This window comes from Scyliorhinus torazame, chromosome 11 (genome assembly GCF_047496885.1).
Source record: "Scyliorhinus torazame isolate Kashiwa2021f chromosome 11, sScyTor2.1, whole genome shotgun sequence".
In the NCBI taxonomy this organism is placed as follows: domain Eukaryota; kingdom Metazoa; phylum Chordata; class Chondrichthyes; order Carcharhiniformes; family Scyliorhinidae; genus Scyliorhinus; species Scyliorhinus torazame.
Genome location: NC_092717.1, coordinates 31,447,792 through 31,472,299, shown reverse-complemented (window position 1 = coordinate 31,472,299; position 24,508 = coordinate 31,447,792). Strand labels below are relative to the sequence as shown.

Here is a 24,508-nt window from a genome sequence, read left to right as displayed (position 1 = left end):
AGTACTATCTTTCACCCAGAACCTTTACAGTGCTGAACAATCTGGCAGTCAACCAAAATGACTTGACAGGTATCTTTTCTGAAGATAATAATGTTCCTTTTATTAATTAAAACTCGAGGTGCACTGGTACCAGATTTAAGCTTAAATTAATTAAGCTACTGCTAAAGGCCTCACAAAATGAGGGGTCACTAAATAAGCAAACAATCGGACTCAAATATCAAATTTGACCACTATTGATTGCTAAATAAGATAATGAGAAAATTACTCTCTTAATATGAACTTTTCATTCTAATATGACAATAATATTCATATAAATGATAACACAGTTATTAGTCATTTTGAGTTCATAGATTTATACAGATATAACAATAATACATCTCAAAATTTCACGAAAGTTTATTGGAAAATATTGAAGTCAGATAAAGTGAAATATTTTGTTCAGTTACTCCTGACTGTGAGCCACAGAATTATTGGCCGGGGTTTTTCAATCCCACTCACTGCGAGGCTGGAAATTCCTGGCTGAAGTTAATGGATCTGTGGCTGGTTTGTCAAATGTCCAATTCACCTGACAAGCATGTCTTTCGGGACCTGTGGGAGGAACCCGGGAGGAAACCCACGCAGACACAGGGAGAACGCGCAGACTCCACACAGGCAGTGACGCAAAACGGGAATCAAAGCAGGGACCCTGGCGCTGTGAAGCCACAGTGCTAACCACTGTGCTACCGTGCCACCCATAGGTTCAGACTGGTATTTTAAAGCGGGAGTTCTTGTTCAACCATTTTCATTGCCGGAAATGTGACTGGTCATTCATCTCTGTTATCGCTAATTCGTCAAAATGGCTGTTGCATATTGATGGCTTCACTTCAAAATGTATTGTATGCCACCAGTGGGATTTAAGATGCTGTTTAAACCTGGTCATGTAATCTTGTGATGGATGTGTTTATTTGAGAATTACCTGATACGGTGAGTTATTGAAACCAAAACTACCTAGAGAAACAGGGGCGAAATTCTCCGGAAACGGCGCGATGTCCGCCGACTGGCGCCCAAAACGGCGCAAATCAGTCGGGCATCGCGCCGCCCCAAAGGTGCGGAATGCTCTGCATCTTTGGGGGCCGAGCCCCAACCTTAAGAGTCTAGGTCGGCGCCGGACGGATTTCCGCCCCGCCAGCTGACGGAAAAGGCCTTTGGGGCCCCGCCAGCTGGCGTGGAAATGACATCTCCGGGCGGCCCATGCGCGGGTGCTGACGACATTCCCGCGCATGCGCAGTGGAGGGAGTGTCTTCTGCCTCCGCCATGGTGGAGACCGCGGCAGAGGCAGAAGGGGAAGAGTGCCCCCACGGCACAGGCCCGCCCGTGGATCAGTGGGCCCCGATCGCGGGCCAGGCCACCGTGGGGGCACCCCCGGGGCCAGATCGCCCCGCGCCCCCCCCCCAGGACCCCGGAGCCCGCCCGCGCCGCCTTGTCCCGCCGGTAAGGTAGGTGGTTTAATCTACGCCGGCGGGGCAGGCATTTTAGCGGCGGGACTTCGGCCCATCCGGGCCGGAGAATCGCGCGGGGGGGCCCACCAACCGCCGCGATTCCCACCCCCGCCGAATATCCGGTGCCGGAGGCTTCGGCAACCGGCGGGGGCGGGATTCACGCCAGCCCCCGGCGATTCTCCGACCCAGCGGGGGGTCGGAGAATCTCGCCCCAGATGTTTGTAAGCATGCTTTTCTACCTTTCCGATTTCTGTTCTGAAATAGTGATTGCTCCAGAAGTTCAAAAGTGCAAAACCGTTTTTGAAAGTCGCTCTATACTCACGCTGGCTGGTCTTGGCAGTTTGCAAAAATAAATAATGCAAAACTCTTTGGCAATGGTTTTGGTAAACTGGGTCCTGGCTTTTTCTTTTAAACATAGGCCAACGCATTGTTAAATTTGCCCTGGGATTGACTAGTGCACTCACCTGTGAGTCCAAATTTATCATCTATCTCCCCGACTAATTACTGTTGTGCCCCAGGTTGACTTGTATGAACTGCTTGAGATTTGGGGCGAAATTCTCCCGAAACGGCGCAATGTCCGCCGACTGGCGTCCAAAACGGCGCCAATCAGACGGGCATCGCGCCGCCCCAAAGGTGCGGACTGCTCCGCATCTTTGGGGGCCGAGCCACAACATTGAGGGGTTAGGCCGACGCCGGAGGAATTTCCGCCCCGCCAACTGGCGGAAATGGCCTTTGTTGCCCCGCCAGCTGGCGCGGAAATGACATGTCGGGGCGGCGCATGCGCGGGAGCGTCAGCGGCCGCTGAAAGTTTCCCACGCATGCGCAGTGGAGGGAGTCTCTTCCGCCTCCGCCATGGTGGAGGCGGAAGGGAAAGAGTGCCCCCACGGCACAGGCCCGCCCACGGATCGGTGGGCCCCGATCGCGGGCCAGGCCACTGTGGGGGCACCCCCTGGGGCCAGATCGCCCAGCACCGCCCCCCAGGACCCCGGAGCCCGCCCACGCCGCCTTGTCCCGCCATTCAAAAGGTGGTTTAATCCACGCCGGCGGGACAGGCAATTTATCGGCGGGACTTCGGCCCATTCGGGCCGGAGAATCCAGCGGGGGGGCCCGCCAACCGGCGCGGCCCGATTCCCGCCCCCCGCCGAATATCCGGTACCGGACACTTCGGCAACCGGCGGGGGCGGGATTCACGGCAGCCCCCGGCGATTCTCCAACCCGGCGGGGGGTCGGAGAATGACGCCCATGGTTGTCATTCTGAGCGTTCATTTCGGCGGAGGCAGGTTCATTGGACATTTTTAAGGCTGAATTAGTTAGATTATTGATTGACGGGGAGTCGAAGGGTCTAAGGGGTAGTTAGGAAAGTAGAAACCACAATTGGGTGAGCCAGATATCTTACCAAAGCAGAGCAGGCTCGAAGGATCAAATAGCCTCCCTCTGCTCCAAGTTCATATGTTGAAGAAAAGATAAATTGTGCACAAGAATGTTGGAAACAATTTTCCTTTTTTGGTTGATTTAGATTTCTTGCAGACAGGGCGATGTGGAAATGTAAAACGTCTGATGAATGGTTATCCTGAAGATGTTGATGCTAACCTCATTGCGGGGGGGGAATGAAGGATAGCCATGTGGTGATATGCCTCTGGGCTACATCACAGATTGATGGGGTGCGACCTCCAACCAGCAGGTGGCAGTGCAGACACACCATGCGGTCTCAAGGCCAAGGTCATGTGACCAGTGGCTCACTTATAAGGGGAGACACATCCGGCCATCTTCAGAAGAAGATCGAGAGGGTGATAAGACATACAAGTGAATGGTCGGTGCTAGGTGCAGAGTCCAGAGGAGTAATAAGCAGACTCCATGATAACGTGCTCTGTAACATATTGTTATCTTACCACACGAGACTCAATAAAAGATTCTGGTTTGGACAAATCGAGGTGTTTGGTGGATTCCTTCGTCAGATATAGAAGACCAAACACAACATTCCATGCTTATATTGAGGAAAATTGTGTAGTTAAAGGACACTTAAGCCACCAGGATCCGTATCAAGTTGTCAACCAATCATCATCATTCAGTTGGTATCCCCTAATGTAGAAACAACATTGTGGCTATTTCCGAGTCTAATGGTGACAAACTGCTCAGGGGAAAGGTCGTTTTCACGACTGAAAAACATCAAGAATGAACTGCGAACAACATTGTTGCAAGGAAAGCTATCTGCCCGAAGCATTATGTGCAGCAAAAGTGATAAACTTCATCGCTTATCATTTGAGGACATCATCAATGACTTTGCTCTACAATATTGTGAAAGAAAATGTTTTAAATTTTTAACTATATGTGCTGTGCAGAAAGACATGCTGCACCTTGTATCACTACCTCCATCTAGTAAACGAAAGATTTGTCGAACAGTTTTTCTGTTGGTGTTGAGAAAAACGTTTTCATATATAATAAAATCATGAAAGTATTTTAATTTGTCAGTATTGTACAATGCAAACAGGTGTTTTGTCAGATGTATTTTGGTTAGGTTATAATTTTTTCTTTGTGCCTTTGTATATCTGCAAACATGGGGCGAAATTCTCCGTTATCGGCGGAAAGTCCGCCGATCGGCGCAAAAAACGGCGCAAATCCGACTTGCGTCACGTCGGAAAAATGGGTCGAAAGTCTCCGGCCCGAAATGGGCTAGCAGCGACGTAACGGGATCCGTGCTTGCGCAGTGGTTCACGCCGTGCAATGTCATACACGCCGCACGGCGTGACGGCTCATAAGGCCGCGCTGCTCCCCCCCACCCGACCGCAACACCCGACTGGATGGCTGGCCGCCGCTCAGCCCCGAGGTTCGAGTCACGCGATGTGGAGGCGCTCCTGGACGCGGTGGAGCAAAGGAGGGACGCCCTGTATCCCGGGCACAGCCGCAGAATTGCCCCACGCCACAGCCGGCGTCTGTGGAGGGAGGTGGCAGAGGCCGTCACCGCTGTGGCCCTGACACCACGGACAGGCACCCAGTGCCACAAGAAGGTGAACGACCTCGTCAGAGCAGGCAGGGTGAGCCTCCCCCATATCTCCCCCCCCCCATATCTCCCCCTCCCCCATATCCCCCCCTCCCCCATATCCCCCCTCCCCCATATCCCCCCTCCCCCATATCCCCCCTCCCCCATATCCCCCCTCCCTCATATCCCCCCCTCCCCCATATCACCCCTCCCCCATAACCTCTGCAATGCACGCGCAACCGATGGCGTGCATTCATATACCTGCCTAACAGTCTTGCCTTTTACCCCTACCACCCCCCCCCCCCCCACAGAAGAAGCGCGCACACAACAATAGGGAGCATGTGAGGACTGGAGGAGGCCCCGCTGATGAGAGGCCACTGACCGAACACCAGGAAAGGGCCCTGGAACTGGCTGGTGGACCTGAGGACCGGGAGGTTGCTGATGCAGAGGTCGGGGGCTTAGTAGCAAGTGAGCCACCGACAGCCCGTCCCCATATCCCCCCTCCCCTATATCCCCCTCCCCCGTATCACCTGATCACTGCCTGATGTCTAACCATGCATGCTTCATTGTGTATCGCAGGACCAAATGTCCAGACACCCATCCCCACAGATGCAGACCGCCCGCAGGATGCCCCTCGGAGGCCACGGGAGACGGAGAGACCCGGACCCTCCGGCATTCGACGCCCGCAGGATGCCCCTCGGAGGCCACGGGAGACGGAGAGACCCGCACCCTCCGGCATGCGACGCCCGCAGGATGCCCCTCGGAGACCACGGGAGACGGAGAGACCCGCACCCTCCAGCATGTGACGCCCGCAGGATGCCTCTCGCACACCACGGGAGACGGAGAGACCTGGAGCAACAGGGAGACGACACCCCCGTCACGTGCGGGAGCGACCACCCAGCGATGAGGGGGGCAGCCACAGGCCCCCGTCACATCTGAGCCAGGACACCACTACCCAGGACACCACTACCCAGGACACCACTACCCGGGACACCACTACCCGGGACACCACTACCCGGGACACCACTACCCGGGACAGCACTACCCAGGAAGACGAAATACCGGACAGTGACTCAGAGTGGATGGGTGGAGACGAACCCCCACCCCAAAGTGCCATGGACTCAGAGTGGGACGAAGAGCACGACACAACGCCACTGCTGTCACCAACACCCTCCACCATCGCAGAAACACTCACCTCGGTTGGCCACTTTAGTGATGAGGCATCTGGTACACTCACTGGTGCGCACAACACAGCCGTCCCGGTACAGCAGGTGGAGGTAGGAGCAGCAGAGGGGCCGGGCGGTCGGAGGGCAGCCCAGCCCAAGCGAACATCTGCCGCCCAGATGGATCCCGGGTTCCTGGAGTTACCACACCCACACATAGATCCGATGCAACCACCGACCCGGAGACAAGCGAAGAGGGTGACGGGCGGCTTGCGGCGGCTGCGGTCGCAGGTGGAGGAGTCCACCCACGTCCAGGAGCTGGAAGTGGTGCCGGTCATGCGTGCCACCCAGGCCGACACCGCACGGGTGGCGTCCGCGGTGGAGGCAATGGGTGCGACGGTGTCAGACATGGGGAACGGTTTGCGAGACCTGGGGCTTTCCGTGCAGGCAGCGTCTGTGGCCCAGGAAATGGCTGCCCTCTCACACGAGGCCATGAGCCAGTGCCAGCACCAGATGGCAGAGGCGCTCAACGCCATAGCCCAGTCTCTGCAGGCCATCGCTGAGGGCATCGGCGCCAGTGGCCATGTGCGAGCCGGCATCACACTGTCACAGACAGGGTTTGCCAACCCCCTGGACTCCATGGCTGCAAACCTGCAGACCCCTGTCGATACCAGCACGGGCCTCCAGGACTGGCAGCGCCAGATGTCGGGGGGGGCGTCGGATGGCCAGTCCGTTCGCATCCCCCACCCATGGAGAGGCCTGGGGGCCGTCGGGCACCCCGAGGGAGGAGGAGGTGGTGTGGTCCGTCCCGGCTCCCTCTGTAGGGGAGGTCCCGGTACACCGCGACACCTCGGACTCCCCCCCTTCCGTCCCAGGTGCATCGGGTGGGCAACGGGCAGGACAGGCTGGCAGCTCGCCATCCCAGTCGCCCGGGCCGCAGCCTGGCCCATCTAGGCCAGGACGCCCCAGGAAACGGCCGCCAAAGGGATCCAGTGTCAGAGGGCAGGAATCACAGGAGTCCACCTCCAGTTCTGCTGTACCATCTGGGGAACCACGTAGACGTAGTCAAAGGGCCCGTAAGGCCAAACAATTAGACACTGAGTAAGTTGGCTCGGTTGCAGGGCACAGATGAGTTTTAGGGGCTAGGGCACGTGCATGAACTCCTTTGGTTATTAAAGTCAATGTTACACCTACAGAAGCTGCCTTTGTGCTCTGTCCAAAGTGTGCGGGAGTGTCATGTACGTTGAGCGCAAGTGTGTGTGTGAGGGGTGGTCTTACTTCAGCCCCAAGTGAGCCTGCCCCCTTCCCCCTGGGCCGCCATCAACATCCCCCGGGCAGAGGACGGGACCGTGCGCTGCAGTGTCACAGCCGCATGCAGGGATGGTCCGGGTGGATGGTGGTACTGTGGCCATGGGTCAGACATAGTCCAACGATGTAGAGCCAGGAGCTCACCGCAGGGCGGGTTGTCATCATCCTCCATGGCCTGCGATAGACACGCGTCCACCCGCAACTGTGTGAGCCCGGCCCGTTGTGCCGCAGGTGGATCGGCAATGAGGGGGGGGGTGGTGTGCCTTGCGGGTGGGGTGGGTGGGGTTGGGGAGGGGGGTGAGGGTGCTGGGTGGGTGGATGGGTGGGGGGGGGGTGTGGTCGGCTGTTGCCATGGTGTGCGGTCTGTGGCCATACTACCCGATTCCCACGCCCATCTAGTCAGTGAAGCAGGCGTCCATCAGTCTGTCCCGTGCCCGCTGGGCCAGCCGGTAACGGTGGACAGCCACCCGCCTGTGTATACCCCGTCTGCCCTGACCATTACCCCCATCCCCTCATCTGGGGAGGACTGCGCCTCTTCCTGCTGCTCCTCCACTCCGCCCTCCTCTGCCTGCGGCACATCGCCCCTCTGTTGGGCTATGTTGTGCAGGACGCAGCACACCACAATGATGCGGCCGACCCTATCTGACCGATACTGGAGGGCGCCCCCAGAGAGGTCCAGGCACCTGAAACGCATCTTCAGCACGCCAAAGCACCTCTCTATCACTCCCCTTGTCGCTACATGGGCATCATTGTAGCGGTTCTCCGCCTCATTGCGTGGCCTCCGTACAGGCGTCATCAGCCACGATCGCAATGGGTAGCCCCTGTCGCCCAGCAACCAGCCCCTCAGCTGGGGATGGCGTCCCTCGTACATGCCGGGGATGGATGACCTCGACAACACGAATGAGTCGTGTACACTGCCTGGGTGACGGGCGCAGACGTGCAGGATCATCATGCGGTGGTCGCAGACCACCTGTACGTTCATCGAATAGGTCCCCTTCCTATTAGTGAACATGGCCCTGTTATCTGCAGGTGGCCACACGGCGACGTGCATCCCATCGATCGCGCCCTGGACCATGGGGAACCCGGCCACGGCAGAGAAGCCTACGGCCCGGGCATCTTGGCTGGCCCGGTCCACGGGGAAGCGGATGTAGCGGTGCGCCATGGCATATAGGGCATCTGTCACTGCCCGGATGCACCGGTGCACCGATGTCTGCGATATGCCGGACAGGTCCCCACTCGGTGCCTGGAATGACCCCGTTGCATAAAAGTTCAGGGCCACCGTAACCTTGACGGACACGGGGAGAGGGTGTCCCCCGCCAGTGCCACGCAGTGACAGGTGTGCCAGCAGGTGGCAGATGTGTGCCACGGTTTCCCAGCTCATCCGGAGTCTCCTCCTGCATTCCCGGTCCGTGAGGTCCTGGTATGACTGCCTGGGCCGGTACACACGGGGCGCCCTTGGGTGCCTCCGTTGCCGTGGGGCCGCGACGTCCTCCTCCCCCTCCTCGTCCTGTCGGTCGGGTGTCCCTCCAGCCTGGGCGGACGCCGCCTGCCCCTCTGCAGCAGCCTGCGCCGCCTCTCTGGCACGCTCCTCCTCCTCCTCCTCCTCCTCCTCATCCAGGGCAACATAGACATGAGCAGCTGCCGCCACGGCGGCCAGCATCGCTGGATGATCTGAAAACATGACGGCCTGGTGGGGGGAGGGGAACGACGACATGTCATCATTGCCCATATCCCCTCCTCCCCCCAGCCAGGTGGCATGGACCGCATGGGTCCAACTGTTGGAGGCTGGCACCTGGCCAGGTGGACCAACTCACTTGCCCTCCCATCCCCCTCCCCAGCAGGGACCCCCCCCAACCTCCACCCCGGCACGGACAACCCCCCCAACCTCCACCCCGGCACGGACACCCCCATCCCCCTCCCCGGCACGGACCCCCCCCCCAACCTCCACCCCGGCACGGACACCCCCACCCCCCTCCCCGGCACGGACCCCCTCCCGGCACTCCCCCGGAACCCAGCCTACTCTAACCACCCCCCCACCCCCCCCCCCCGCCACACACACACACACACAACCCGAGACACACCTCTCCTCACGCATTCAGACTGCGGCCACGCCATCGCCTGCCCAGAGCCAACCCCCCAGGCCGTCACTCACCTCCACGCTGGTCGACGTGAACCTGGAGCACAGGGTCACGCCGATGAAAAGGAGGTTTAATTTACGTCGACGTGAACGGTCATCACGTCGACGGGACTTCGGCCCATCCGGAAGGGAGAATATTGGCAGGCCGAAAATCGGCTGCCTTGCGCAGACCCGTGACATTCTCCGCGGCAGCGGCGACATTAACGCCCCGCCGACTTTTCTCCCTTCGGAGACTTCGGCAACCGGCGGGGGCGGGATTCACGGCGGCCAACGGCCATTCTCCGACCCTCTGGGGGGTCGGAGAATGACGCCCATGAAGTTTTCATATTTATATTTTCGATGTTCTTTCTATGAGAATAATAAAGTATTTTTTATTGTATGGAGCCTCCTATGCTTGACATAGCTCAACTTGTAATAATCCTGCTCTGACATCAGAGTCAAACGGCGCGATTTAACGGAAATGAAAGAGTCCCGCTTTGGGCGTTTTTAGTGGGGTGTTTTGCTTGCAGCGCCGAGAAGACCCCACTATTAAACGGGACTCTGCTTTATTTTCGGGCCTCAGTGAAGCATGCCCCACCAAGGCCACACTTTGGCTCATTTCCTGCACTAACGAGCTCAGCTTGCCAGTGCAGGAACATCCTAACTTACCAATTGGGGGTCTTCAAGCCTCCCGCACCCCCCCCCCCTCCTCAAAGGGCACCCAGGGCCCAATCCCCAGCACGGGCAAGATGCCGCCTGGGCACCTTGGCACTGTCAGCCTGGCATCCTGACAGTGCCCCTGCCAGCCTGGTAGTGCCAGGATGGCACCCAGGAGGCACAGCCAGGGTGCCTGGGTGGCACTGCCAGGGTGCCAGCGCCTTGGTACCCAGTGGCTTTGGGAGTGCCAGGGTACCACCCTGCCCAGAGCCTGACCACACGGGGACCCCATTTGCCTGGGAGATCCGACCCTCCCTTCCCAAGTGCTGGTAATTGTGGAAACCAGTGCTAAAAGGGGCCCGCTCTGGGTCTCCGAGGTGAGGCCATTCGATCCCGTGCCTTGGGTGACTCCGGCATAGACATATTAAGTGAGACTAACTCCTCACACTTTAATATGAAAATCTGGATCCCACACATTGAGGGCAGGATTCAGATCGCCACGCCTCGTTAGATCTCGTTAGATCTTGCGAGGTGTATCGAGCATCCTGAGCCGGGAACGACAAGGCCTTTAGATCAGGCCCAGAGAGTTTTACAGCACAGAAGGAGGCCCTTCAGCCCATCGTGTCTGTGTCGGCCATCACGCACCTATCTATTCTAATCCCATTTTCCAACACTTGTTCCGTAGCCTTGTATGGAATGGCATTTCAAATGCTCATCTAAGTACTGTACCAACCCACACGTTATATGCTATCCAAAGGGAATGCAGAATTCACAAACCAATTCAAACAGCTTCAGATGCTGAACTGCTTCAAATCCTCAAACTCAGATCCACCTTTGGGGTGCGACCTGGGCCAGCATCGCGACATGTGGTGTAAATGGGGAGATGGAGTCGCTACCCCTCCACCCTCCCCAACACCACCTCCCTCCTCCATCACCACCTCGCTATTTTCCCACCAGTACAAAAACAAGCAGCAGAACAACGAAGTTATCTTGATAAATATAAACCTCGCGGGATAGCAAGCTAACTGAGGAACGGTTGGGATGGCAGTGCTCATGTTTATTAGCTGCACGTTTACATAGCAGAAGGGATTGTGAACCTGCAATAGGAACAATGTCAGGTAGATGTAAATTCAAACCAAAATTAAAGTTGATTTTATATATTTGGGTCAGGGATATGCTGAAAAGCAAACAATAAGTTGGTTATTAAGTTTCATAAATTATAGAGCTAAAGCTACAGCAAGAAAGGGGTTAATTCGATGAGCAATCAGGATTGGTCAGTGGTCATCTTCTGTCACAAAAAAGATTCCTTTTGGTTGCAATTGAACTTTATTTTTGAAACAATAAGACCTTTTGATGGGTGCACAGGTTAGCAGTATCTGCACACACTTTATATTGATTTATCTGTTAATTATAAAGACTATTAACTCTGACAGCAGAAAACTCCAGCTATTGTGACTGCTGAAGGCTGTGCCCGGAGAAACACTTCTGCTTTAAGTTTTATAGAAGCTTGCTGAACACATTAGGAATAATTAACAGACAGATCCCATGCTGATGCACCCCCTGCAGACTGAATTACTGGTCTTTGTTCCATATTATCATTGTTTACCCCATGCTTAGAGACGTTTCTCAGTTCTGCTTTGATTAAAGTTGGCAAAGCACCCTAGCCCTCCACATCCTACCATTTCAGTTGTGACTCAGTTGGCAGTGCACTTGCCCTTGAATCGTAAGGTTCCCGGTTCAGGCCTCATTCCAGCGCTTGAGCACGAAAGTCAAGGTTGACACTCCAGTGCTGAGGGGGCACTGCAGTGCTTGGGCAGTGCCAGCGTCCAAATGAGACGGTAAACAAAAGCCCCATCCGCCTCCTTGGGTGGATGTACAAAGATCCCATGGCATTAACTGAACAGAGAGCAGGGGACCTATTCCTGACACACTAGCTAATATTTACCCCTTAACCAACGTCACAGAAACAAATTACCTGGTTGATGCACGATCAATTACACTCAAAGACGAGGTTGTAACATAACTGAAGGCTTTAATCGGCTAGAACTGTTCCCCAGCAGCTTCGGTACAGAAAGTGAGGGCTGCTGGGACGGCACCGGTTCTTATACCCCGCCTGTCAAGGCGGAGCTACATACCAACAGCCAATGGTAAACTCCTAGGTTTAACCAATGGTCTTCGGCCTCTTGGGTACTGCAATACCTGATAATACCACACTGGTCATTGTTATATTGCTCTTGTGAGAGTTTGAGGCAGATTAGCCGCTGCATTTCCGACATCTCCAAAATTGGCACTTTAGGACGTCAGGTGGATGTGAAAGGTGCTATATAATTGAAAGTTTGTCTTTAAAAATTGCTTAAAGACCAAGAATCTCCAGTGAGATGACTGTATTGATCTTCATCGCAGGATTTTCACAAGTAACTTCATTGCAGTGTTAATGTAAGCCTACGTGTGGCAATAATGATAATTATATTATGAGAAAAAAATGGAATGGTTGTGGGGGGGGGGGGGGGGGGGGGAGGAATGTGGTGGGGGTGGGGTGGTGTGCGTGCTAACATTGAGCGTTAGGCTGTAGATAGATCAAACCTCTTGGAATCGAATTTGTTAAATTATGTACCTTTTATTTTGCATGTTTTGACAATAGTAGCAATTCAACAATGTCAAATGAAGGCATAATTCCGATTGAATATTTATACGAAAAGGATATCAGGAGCACTGTGGCCTCTTCTAAATTAAGTGCAAGCCAGAATGCCAATCTTACTGTTTTTTATTCATTTATTTTTCATTCATTTTTACAGGATGTGGGCTGTGCTGGCTGGGACAGCATTTGTTGTCCATCCCTAATTGCCCTTGAGAAGATGGTGGTGGGCTGCCTTCTTGAATCACTGCAGCCCATGGGGTGTAGGTACACCCACTGTGCTATTAGGGAGGGAGCTCCAGGATTTTGACCCAGCAACAGTGAAGGAACGGCGATATATTTCCGAGTGGGCAGCACGGTTGCACAAGTGGTTAGCACTGTGGCTTCACAGCGCCAGGGTCCCAGGTTCGATTCCCCGCTGGGACACTGTCAATGCGGAGTCTGCACGTTCTCCCCGTGTGTGCGTGGGTTTCCTCCGGGTGCTCCGGTTTCCTCCCACAGTCCAAAGATGTGCAGGTTAGGTGGATTGGCCATGCTAAATTGCTCTTAGTGTCCAAAAAGGTTAGGAGGGGTTATTGGGGTATGGAGATAGGGTGGAAGTGAGGGCTTAAGTGGGTCGGTGCAGACTCGATGGGCCGAATGGCCTTCTTCTGCACTGTAGGTTCTATGAGTCAGGATGGTGAGCAGCTTGGATGGGGAACCTCCAGGTGGTGGAGTTCCCAGGTATCTGCTGCTCTTGTCCTCCTAGATGATAGTGATCATGGATTTGGATGGTGCTACCTAAAGAACCTTGATGAGTTCCTGTGGTACAGCTTGTAGATGGTACACACCTCATTGGGGTTGGAAGGAGTGAGCACCTCATTGGGGGTGGAAGGAGTGAATGTTAGTGGTAGGAGTGCCAATTAAGCGGGCTGCTTTGTCTTGGATGGTGTCGAGCTTCTTAAGTGTTGTTGGAGCTATACTCATCCAGGCAAGTGGGTTGTATTCCATCACACTTCTGACTTGTGCCCTAACCCTAATCCTAATGATGGATAGGTTTTGGGGAGTCAGGAGGTGAGTTACTCGCTACAGGATTCCTAGCCTCTGACTTGCTCTTGTAGCCACAGTATTTATATGGCTAGTCCAGTTCAATTTCTAGTCAATGGTGATGCCCTGGATGTTGATAGTGGGGGATTCAGTGATGGTAATGCCATTGAATGTCAAGGGGCAATGATTTGGTTGTCTCTTATCGGAGATGGTCATTGCCTGGCACTTGTGTGGCGCAAATGTTACTTGCCACTTGTCAGTACAAGCCTGGATATGTTCCAAGTCTTGCTAGATTTGCACGTGGACTCTTTCAATGCCTGAGGAGTCACGAATGGTGCTGAGCATTGTGCAATCAGCAGCCAGCGGGCATCTCCACATCTAACTTTTTTTTGGATGGAAAGTCTTGATGAAGCAGCTGAAGATGGTTGAGGCAAGATGAAATATTCGCAGGGTTTGGTACACTGGTCATTAGTGACAATGGCACTCAAGTTACTTCAAAGGTGCTTAAGAGGGAACAGTATACAGCCCATAAAGTCAGCTCCGTACCACCCTGCAGTGAATGGGTTGGCCGAATGATTTGTTCAACCATTGAAACATTCCATCAAGGCATCGAACGACCAAGGTACATTGGCAAGAAGAGTAAACAAGTTCTTTCTAGCTTAACAGAACACCGCACACGAAACAACGCAGAATTCCCCAACAGTGCTGCTCTTCCAGAGGAAACTGAGAACACCGTTTGATTTATTTCTGCCACCTGATACTTTAGAGATTGCCAAACCAACAAGCACAGATTGCTAGGAAGGAACAAAACTCTAAAAAAGTGAGTGTTCATTCATGGAGAGTGAGGGCTAGCCAGAAGCTACACCACCAATGGGAAATTGGGACCTGCAAAGACAGCTCCAATATCATAACAGGGAATATTGGTGTTGCCCAAGCAACTGGTTCAATGCCTCCTGTTTAGACGAGCGTTTGACATTTGATCTGATGGCGGATGTGCTACCAGAACTGAAACCCACGTAAACACACTCTGCTGACATCACTACAGATCTCGTGACACTTCACCAGCAGGTATATAGGGCGGAATTCTCCCCCCCCCCACGCTGGGAGGGAGAATCGCCTCGGCGCCACGCGAGTCCCGCCACACCGTCCTGACGCCCGCACGCGATTCTCCCACCCCCCCAAACCGGCGCGGCGCGAATCACGGCTGGCCGCTGGGAGAATCGCCGCTTGCCGTTGGTAATGGACGAGCGGTGATTCTCCGGCCCGGATGGGCCCAGCGGCCTGCCCAACACAACAGGTTCCCGCCGGCGCCATCCACACCAGGTCGCTGCCGGTGGGAACAGCGCGGGAACGCTGGGGGGGGCGAGGGGGGTTCCTGCACCGGGGGGCGGCTCAAAAGGGGTCTGGCCCGCAATCGGTGCCCACCGATCGGCAGGCCGGCCTCTCTGAAGGAGGACCTCCTTTCCTCCGCAGCCCCGCAAGATCGATCCGCGATCTTCTTGCGGGGCAGCCGCGGGGAGGACGGCAACCGCGCATGTGCGGGTTGACGCCGGCCAATCCGCGCATGCGCGGGTGACGTCATTTACGCGGCGCCGCTTTCACACGGCGCCAAGGCCCGGCACCCGTAAATGACGCGGCGCCGCTCCTAGCCCCCCGGGGGCGAGCGAATAGGGGGCTGGGAACGGCCTCCGACGCCGGAGTGAAACACTCCGGTTTTCACTCCAGCGTCGAGACTTAGTCTCCCGATGGGAGAATTGCGCCCATAATCTTTGATAAATATCTGCAGATGTTATGCTTCCAAATATTTGATTTGTTGCACCTGTTCAATTTTCTTTCCTTATGAATATTTCTTGGTTTTGATGATGTTCACTTCCATTCCAAAGTTCATGCCTGTCGTCACTAGTCAAATAGAATCATAGAATTTACAGTGCAGAAGGAGGCCATTCGGCCCATTGAGTCTGCACCGGTTCTTAGAAAGAGCACCCTACTTAAGGTCACACCTCCACCCTATCCCGTAACCCAGCAACCCCACCTAACCTAAGGGAAATTGATCATGGCCAATCCACTTAACCTGCACATCTTTGGATTGTGGGAGGAAACCGGTTCTTCTGTTGCTTCTTCTGTGATTGCTACAAGTGCAAGACTAATCTGCAAATCTGATGATATCATCCGAACCCCCACCCCCACCCGCAAATTTAATGCCATGTCTTTAAATGCTTATTTAATCATTGCTTCTGCATAGAGATTGGGGGGCACTGGTGATAAACACTCGCCGAACTCCTCTTCCAATTACACATAGTTCCGACACCCCATCGATCAGTCCCACAGTTGCTGTTTATGCCATGTACAGTTTCCTTATCAGTCCTCTATCTGTCCAGCCTCCTCCAATCTCTTTCAGCTCTGTCAAGAGCTTAATCCAGGTAATCCAATCGAACGATTTTTCACAATCCACAAAACAAACATATACACCCTGAGAACTCCAAACTGCATTCACTCATTAATCTTTTCAGTCGATTGCTTCTCTTGTCCTTCTTCCTCCCTGGAATCGAAGCTGGTTACCTCTGATGTAGTTCTGCACTTTCCCACTCACTCCCTTTGCTACAATTCTCATCACAAACTGCATGGACAATCAGATTAATTGTACAAAAGTCAAAACATCAGCATGTCTTTGTCTTCTTTCTTCGAGTGATCATTATTGTCTGCATGAAGCTCTCCAGCCATTCCCCTGATAAGTAAATATATTTGAACAGCTTCGTACATTTGGATATTAAGTTATTGCCCATTATTTTAATCAACCATGTAGGCATTTCATCATTACAGCTGATTTTCCAGATTTAGCTCATATTTTGCTGCTCTTATCTCAAACTCTAGTATTCCTGATCCAATGAATTCAATGTCAGCATTATTCTCTTCTTGTAGATCAATCATTTCGGGTTTTCATTTTTTTGTGTGTAACTCTTCAACATGCTCCCTCCATTTATTTTCTTCTTTCATCTAGATTTATTGATAAAGCACCTTTCTAACTCTCCATTTCTGAAGGTGGCAAGCTGAAATGCAGACATTTGAATGATGAGTCAAGAAGAGAAAGAGAAAAAGACACAAGAACAATGGTGATGAGAGCGGTGTGATAAAAGAATTGGATCCAATAGGAAGGGTAGACATCGTACGTGCAAAATCAAAGGTATGACACTCAGCATTAAGACCGAAAACAACAGCAACAATGTGTAAGGAAGGGATAGGTAAGGTGTTTTATTAACAAACTCTGATTCAGCACAGTATATATGATAAAATAAAGAGTGTAGGACATGAGCACCTCTGCTAATAACCTCAGATGTCAGTCATGGTCCAATGTCTACTCAGGTGAACATTCTGCATGTGTAACCATGGACGGTGAGTATTGGTCCATTTATTTGACTGCAATGCATATCCAAACCCTGGGGTTGGTTTAGCTTAGTTGGCTGAACGGCTGGTTTGTGATGTAGGGCAAGGCCAACAGCACAGGTTCAATTCCCGTATCGGCTGAGGTTATTCATGAAGGCCCCACCTTCTCAATCTTGTCGCTCGCCTGAGGTGTGGTGATCCTCGGGTTAAATCACCACCAATCAGCTCTCCTCCCTGAATGGGGAAAGCAGCCTCTGGTCATCTGGGACTATGGTGGCTTTACTTTACGATATCCAAACTGAATCGGATCTGTCCACAAGGTAGTCACACCTGCAAACGTCCCAGCAAGGGTGACTGACTAATATCGCAGACCAGGGCACACTTTCCTCTACAACTGCAGGGCACTGAGTGTAATTGTAGCATTGCTAAACCACATTAACACAAACTGGGCATTGAATCTCAGATGTTCTTGCTTGGTACAGCTTAGATACAACCTGCCTTTAACAGCTGAGCCATTCAGGACATTCTGTACAAATCTGCATATTTACTGAAAAAAGGGACAAATTAAAATCATTTGCACTGTGGATGACTGAACTATGATTTAAACTTGACAATGTACATTTGCATTTTATTAGGTGATAATTTTGCATTCTAGTCATCAACAACATTCTTTTTTTTCTGTGATCTTATTCAGAAGAATGTAATTCTTATGTAAATAATTGAAACTCTTAGTTATAATGTGATTAATTTTCCTCTGGTAAGGTTTTTCCTCTGTGGCTCAATCCTTAATAATGTCAGGCCTCTCAGATATATTCTTAGAGAATGGTTTTTGCATTGAACAATACAAAACATTATGACAAATGTGACTATAACAACAAATGCATTTACTCAGACGTAAGTCTCATCTACTGGCATAAAAATCTACTTAGTGTGAACTTAAAACATGAGGGAAAAAATGAAGATTGACTAGTTTCAGTAAGCGAGGTGCGTGCTCCAGTTTGGAAGGTGCACTGATCGAGATTTCACCTCGACTGGAGCCAAAATCATGGAACTACAGATGTTTCATTTCTATAACAGAAAATTTGACGTTGTTTTCTTTTTCTTGTTGTGGGTGAAGGGAGCGGAGTTGGCTGGTATTCAACAATATTAATGTTCTAATTTTTCATATATGATTGGGACAAAGGGAAGATGATCTGTCTCCTATCTGTTTGCAATAATTTCCATTGCCACAGTATCACAATCGCAGAATCATTACCGCGCAGGAGGCCATTTGCCTCTGCATCACTTCCAAATGAACATCATGGCTTAATGCCATCCTTCTGCCATTTCCTCGTACCCCTGCATATTATTTTTATTCAAGTACTCATCCAATGCTCTCTTGAATGCCTTGATTGAACCTGCCTCCACCAAACTCCCAAGCAACGCATTTCAGACCCCAACCACGCATTGCGTGAAAAACAAATTCTCACATCACGGATGAGATTCTCCGACCCCACCTTTGGGGCGGCGCGATGCCCGACTGATTTGCGCCGCTTTGGGCGCCAGTCGGCGGACATCGCGCCGATACCGGAGAATTTCGCCCCACATTTGCTTCTTTTGCAAATCACTTAAGTCCCAATGTTAGCCGTACTGGAGTGTGGTAAAACACACATTAATAACCACACTCCTCTACACCATAGATAGTTACTGAGCAGAGGTCAATCATTTCCAAGAAGCAGTGTGAACCAAGGAAGAGTCATCCCAATTTGCCCTTGCATACCTCCCAGTAGCTGGTTTCAATTCATTGCTCATAGAGATATATACAGGTCGTCCACTCCTAACTGTGAGGAGCGTATTGATTCACTGCAGTGGAAAGGAAAGGAGATAATGGAGCACATTTCTGCCTGCCTACTGCCCCATTAACATTGGTTACATTCGAATAATAAATCCCCGCCTAGTTTGCAACTGAGAGATGGATGATGTGATATTTGAGTGAGCCTCAGCATGGACAGCCAGCATTCCTTTAAGTAACAGATGGGAATCTTCTTTAAATATATATCACTTTTTCGAGGAATGGCATTGTGCATGCATGCAATAAATGTTAGCTGCTTGTACGCCACACTTTTTGTAACATTTTTAAAAAAATATTTTTTTATTCTCCTTTTTCACATTTACTTCCAAATTTAACCCACCAACAATAAACAATAATCAGTAACAAATATGTCAATCCCCATATCAATAACAACGATCTCATCCTCCCACCAAACCCCAAACATTAGCCTGCATGTTCACACAAACAAATGACAAAAAGGAATTAGGGATCACCCATAGTCGCCATTAACACACACAGCCCCCCCTCCCCCCAACCCTCCCACCCACATGCCACAACTAATGTTCGATGTTATCCAGTTCTTGAAAGTGCATAATGAATAATGCTCTTGAATTGTAGAACCCCTTCGTCCTTCCCCTCAGTTCAAACTTAACCTTCTCAAGAGTCAAGAATTCCAACAGCCCCCCCACCCCGCCACGCCAGGGCACAGGGTGGAGAGGTTGCTCTCCAACCTATCAGGATCCGCCTTTGGGCAATCAACGAGGCGAAGGCTACAACATCTGCCTCCGCTCCCGTTTCCAACCCTGGCTGGTCCGACACCCCGAATGTGGCCTCCCGGGGGTCCGGGTCCAGTTTCACGTGCACCACTTTAGAAATTACCCTAAAAACCTCCTTCCAGTAATCCTCTAGCTTTGGACAGGACCAAAACATATGAACGTGATTAGCGGGTCCCCTCCCGCAACGTTCACACATATCTTCTACTCCTTCAAAGAATCGGCTCATCCTCACCCTCATGAGGTGTGCTCTATGTACCACCTTCAGCTGTATCAACCCCAACCTCGCGCACGAGGTGGAGGCATTCACTCTCTGGAGCACCTCACACCAGAACCCCTCCTCCATATCCTCTCCCAACTCTTCCTCCCACTTTGCTTTGATCCCTTCCAGTGGTGCCTTCTCCTCTTCCAAAATAGCCCCGTAAACCGCTGACACTACCCCCTTCTCCAGTCTCCTTGTCGTCAGCAGCTCCTCCAGCAATCTGGAGGCCGGCTCCACCGGGAAGCTCTTTATCCTTTTCTGGCAAAATCTCAAACCTGCATGTATCTAAAAATGTCCCCTTGCTCTAGCCCACGCTTCGTTCCAGCTCCTTCAATCCTGCAAACCGACCCCTAAGAAACAAATCTTTTAGCGTCTTAATCCCCTTCTCCTCCCATTTCCGAAAATTTCCATCCCACCTCCCTGGCTCAAATTTGTGGTTCCCCCGAATCGGCATTTCCCTTCACCCTGCCCCCAACCCGAAGTGTTGGCGAAACTGACTCCAAATTCTCAATGAAGCAATCAGGATGCGACCCATGAGCAGCTGGGCTTGCGACAGGCCAGTGGACAGTGGGGCCGAGCGGTAGGCTAGCAGGCTGAGGTAGAAGTCGGATCCCGCATCGGCAGCCTTGCAGAGGAGCCGTTTGACTATGTGGACGCCCTTCTCCGCTTTGCCATTGGATTGGGGGTACAGGGGACTGGGTGTCACATGCACAAAGTTGTACCTCCTGGCAAAGTTGGACCATTCCTGGCTTGCAAAGCAGGGACCATTGTCCGACATCACAGTGAGTGGGATGCCGTGACGAGCAAAGGTGTCCTTACAGGCACGGATGACTGCAGACGATGTGATGTCGTGCAAACGTACCACCTCCGGGTAGTTAGAAAAATAGTCTACAATCAAAACATAGTCCCTGCCCAGCGCGTGGAACAGGTCAATGCCGACCTGGGACCAAGGGGACGTGACCAACTCATGGGGCTGCAGGGTCTCACATGGTTGGGCCGGCTGGAACCACTGACAGGTGGGGCAGTTGAGCACTGTGTTGGCGGTGTTGTCATTGATGCCGGGCCAGTACACTGCCTCCCGGGCCCGTCGGCGGCACTTCTCCACGCCAAAATGGTCCTCGTGTAGCTGTTCCAAGACGAGCTGGCGCATGCTGTGCGGGATAACAATGCGGTCCAGCTTCAGGAGAACACATTCAACTACCGCCAGATCGTCTCTGATGTTGTAGAACTGTGGGCATTGGCCCTTGAGCCACCCGTCTGTTAGGTGGCACATGACACGCTGTAGCAGGGGGTCAGCCGCTGTCTCGCGGCGAATTTGGACGAGGCGTTCATCCGTGGCAGGTAGATTGGAGGCCATGAAGGCCACATGGGCGTTAACCTGGCAGACGAATCCCGCTGGGTCACACGGGGTGTTGACTGCCCTGGACAGAGCGTTGGCTATGATCAGGTCTTTGCCCGGGGTGCATACGAGCTGGAAGTCGTATCGCCGGAATTTGAGCAGAACGTGCTGGAGGAACATCATGTCGTTCAAGTCTTTCTGTATTTATATTGACCAGCGGGCGATGGTCAGTCTCGACGGTGAATTGGGGAAGGCCGTACACATAATCATGAAACTTGACGACACCGGTCAAAAGGCCCAGGCACACCTTTTCTATCTGCACGTAGCGCTGTTCCGTTGGGGTCATGGCGCGTGACGCATATGATACGGGGGCCCATGATGAGGCCTCATCGCGTTGCAGGAGCACTGCCCCAATGCCAGATTGGCTGGCATCGGTCGAAATTTTTGTCTCTTTCGCTGGATCAAAAAAGGCAAAATACCGGGGCCGTGGTAAGTTTGGTTTTAAGTTCTCTCCATTCGCACTCGTGGGCAGGAAGCCATTGGAAGTCTGTCGTCTTCCTGACCAGGTTCCTGAGAGCTGTGGTATGAGAGGCGAGGTTAGGGATGAACTTCCCTAGGACGTTGATCATGCCCAGAAATCGGAGGACCACCTTCTTGTCCTCTAGCTTTTTCATGGCTGTGATGGCAGCCACCTTGTCCGCATCCGGCCGCACACCCAACTGGGAGATGTGGTCCCCCAGGAACTTGAGTTCCGTCTGGCCGAAGGAGCATTTGGCTCTGTTGAGGCGTAGGCCCTGCTCCCGTATGCTTTTGAACACGCGCTGGAGTCGACTGACATGCTCCTGCGGGGTGGTGGACCAAATTATTATGTCGTCGACATTGACGCAAACACCTTCAATGCCTTCCATCATTTGTTCCATGATCCTGTGGAACACTTATGAAGCTGATATGATCCCAAACGGCATCCTGTTGTAACAATATCTGCCAAAAGGGGTGTTAAAGGTACACAGTTTCCTGCTGGATCTGTCTAGTTGGATTTGCCAGAATCCTTTCGAAGCGTCAAGTTTGGTGAAGAGCTTGGAGCGAGCCATCGTGCATGTGATCTCTTCGCGCTTGGGAATCGGATAATGCTCCCTCATTATGTTGCGATTCAGATCCTTTGGGATCAATGCAGATTCTGAGCTCGCCGGAAGGCTTTTCTATGCACACCATGGAACTGACCCAGTCGGTTGGTTCCGTAACTCTGGAGATCACTCCTTGGTCTTGGAGGTCCTGCAGCTGCTGCTTGAAGCGGTCCTTGAGGGGTGCTGGGACTCTGCGAGGGGCACCACAGGCATGGCGTTCTATTTGAGTAGGATCTTGTAAGTATATGGGAGCGTGCCCATGCCTTCGAAGACGTCGAGGTGCTGGTCGATGATGGCGTTGAGTTGCGCCCTGAAGTCAGCATCCTGGAAGGCAGACGTGTCATCCGGAGAGAGAGAGTGAACTCTTTGAACGAGGTTTAGCAGCTTGCAAGCCTGTGCGCCAAGCAGAGAGTCCTTTGAGGAGCCCACGATCTCAAAAGGAAGGATGGCTTTTCGTGACTTGTGCGTCACTTCGAGTTGGCATGAGCCGGTAGCAGGAATGATGTTGCCATTGTAGTCCAATAGCTGGCAGGCCAATGGAAGAATGGTTGGTTTGACACGAAGGCTTTGGAAAGACCACGCCATGAGATTGGCGGAGGCACCAGTGTCCAGGCGGAATCGTATTTGGGACCGGTTGAGAGACAGGGTGGCACACCACTCATCGTCTGGATCGATGCTGTATACCGACAGCGGCTGGTGTCTTTGCTTCGGGGACAGCCTGCTTTTCGTTACAACACCGACTCGAAAAGGCGCCTTCAGGACCACACTGCTGTGTGGGAGGTCCGAATCGGACTCGGTGACCGTAGGTCGAATAGCCCGAACATTCCTGCGAGGCTGGCTGAAGCGATATGAATTGGTAGGCTGAGCTGCTCGAGATCAGGCAGCATAGTGGCCAAGTCTTCCACATTGTAGGCATTGTTGAGATTTTGCGGTGCATTGCCGCTTTAAATGGGAGGAGCCACAGTTGCCGCACGTCGTGACATCAGCACGTTCGCTGCGCCACCGCGCATGCGTGGTGCGGTCATGCATGGTGCGCGCCTGCGCATTACGTTCTTCCACGTCGCCGTCCCCTCGTTTGGTGCGTACAAGCGCGGGAGTCCACGAAAAGCGCGCAAAATGGCTGCCCTCATCCAGGCTGAGGCCCTGGAGGTGATCAATCACTTGGACCCATTCTGCCTCGTGGTGACCTTGCCGCGCCGTTTCAGCCACTTGTATATGGGAATCCCGACTCGTGGCGTTTTCATGTAGGACACAGGTCTCGATGGCGGTCGCTAGGGTGAGTTGCTTTACTTTGAGGAGCTGCAGACGTAGGGGGTCCGACTGAACACTGAAAACGATCTGGTCGCGTATCATGGAGTCGGAGGTGGGCCCGTAGCTGCAAGATTGAGCAAGGATGCGGAGGTGCGTAAGAAAGGATTGGAAAGGTTCGTCCTTACCCAGCAAACGCTGCTGGAACACGTAGCGTTTAAAACTTTCATTCACCTCTACACTGCAGTGAGTGTCAAATTTGAGGAAAACCGTCTTGAACTTCGTCTTGTCTGCGTCATCTGCAAAGGTGAGAGAGTTGAAAATGTGGATGGCATGGACCCCGGCCGTGGAGAGGAGAAGAGCAATCTTTCTGGTGTCCGAGGCACCCTCCCTGTCCATGGCTTCGAGGAAGAGCTGGAAGCGCAGTTTGAAAATCTTCCAGTTGGCCCCGAGGTTGCCGGCGATGCGGAGCGGCGGTGGCGGGCTGATGTTGTCCATGTTGCAGGATGACGGAATGCTGGCGGAAGGCAGAACACTTGCAGGGAGGTCTAAGAAGTGCTAGTATGCAACCACACCTGGTAGCATGATTTGTTGGGTGTTCATGATCACATACAGGTCACCAACACTTGAAGTAGTGCAACATTATTTTATTAAAAGATTAACTATTTAAACATACTTGAACTGCAGGTAAATACGATACCAGCTTTAACTAAAGACCTTTGCCTTGTCCTAACCAGTTGATGCACTCAGCACATGGTGAATGTCTGTGTTGCAGGCTGTGAGCTCTGTGCTCCTAGCTAGCTGCTACTCGAATGAGCGGGAACTCTGATGTCCCCTGTGTTTATAGTGCGTGTGCTCTCACTGGTGATTGGTTGCTGTGTTGTGTATGTTGATTGGTCCAACTGTGTGTCTCATCAGCGTGTGTCTGCACCATGATATACTGGTGTATATTACGACACAACCCATCTGGAAATTCCTGCATCCCACTTTCTCCCCCATGTGGCTCTGACCTGTACAACCTCCCATAAAATTCCTCAAAAACCTTGTTAATCAGATCCGGAGCCACCACCAGCTTCCCTGCCCTATCCCTCACCTGAACAATTTTCCTTACCGCTGCCTCCCTGGCATGACCTGCCTTATCTCCATGTTCGTAAACTGTACCCCGTGCTCGTCTCAGTTGGCGCACCGCCTTCCTGGTAGATAGTCGGTCA

The 24,508-nt window shown here is 52.6% G+C and overlaps 1 protein-coding gene across 3 annotated transcripts in view; it reads right to left on the bottom strand.

The window, feature by feature from the left end:
* Positions 1 to 24,508, bottom strand: part of LOC140385218 (coiled-coil domain-containing protein 102A-like) — a 711,322-nt gene that overhangs the window by 235,913 nt on the left and 450,901 nt on the right. The window lies entirely within an intron of this gene.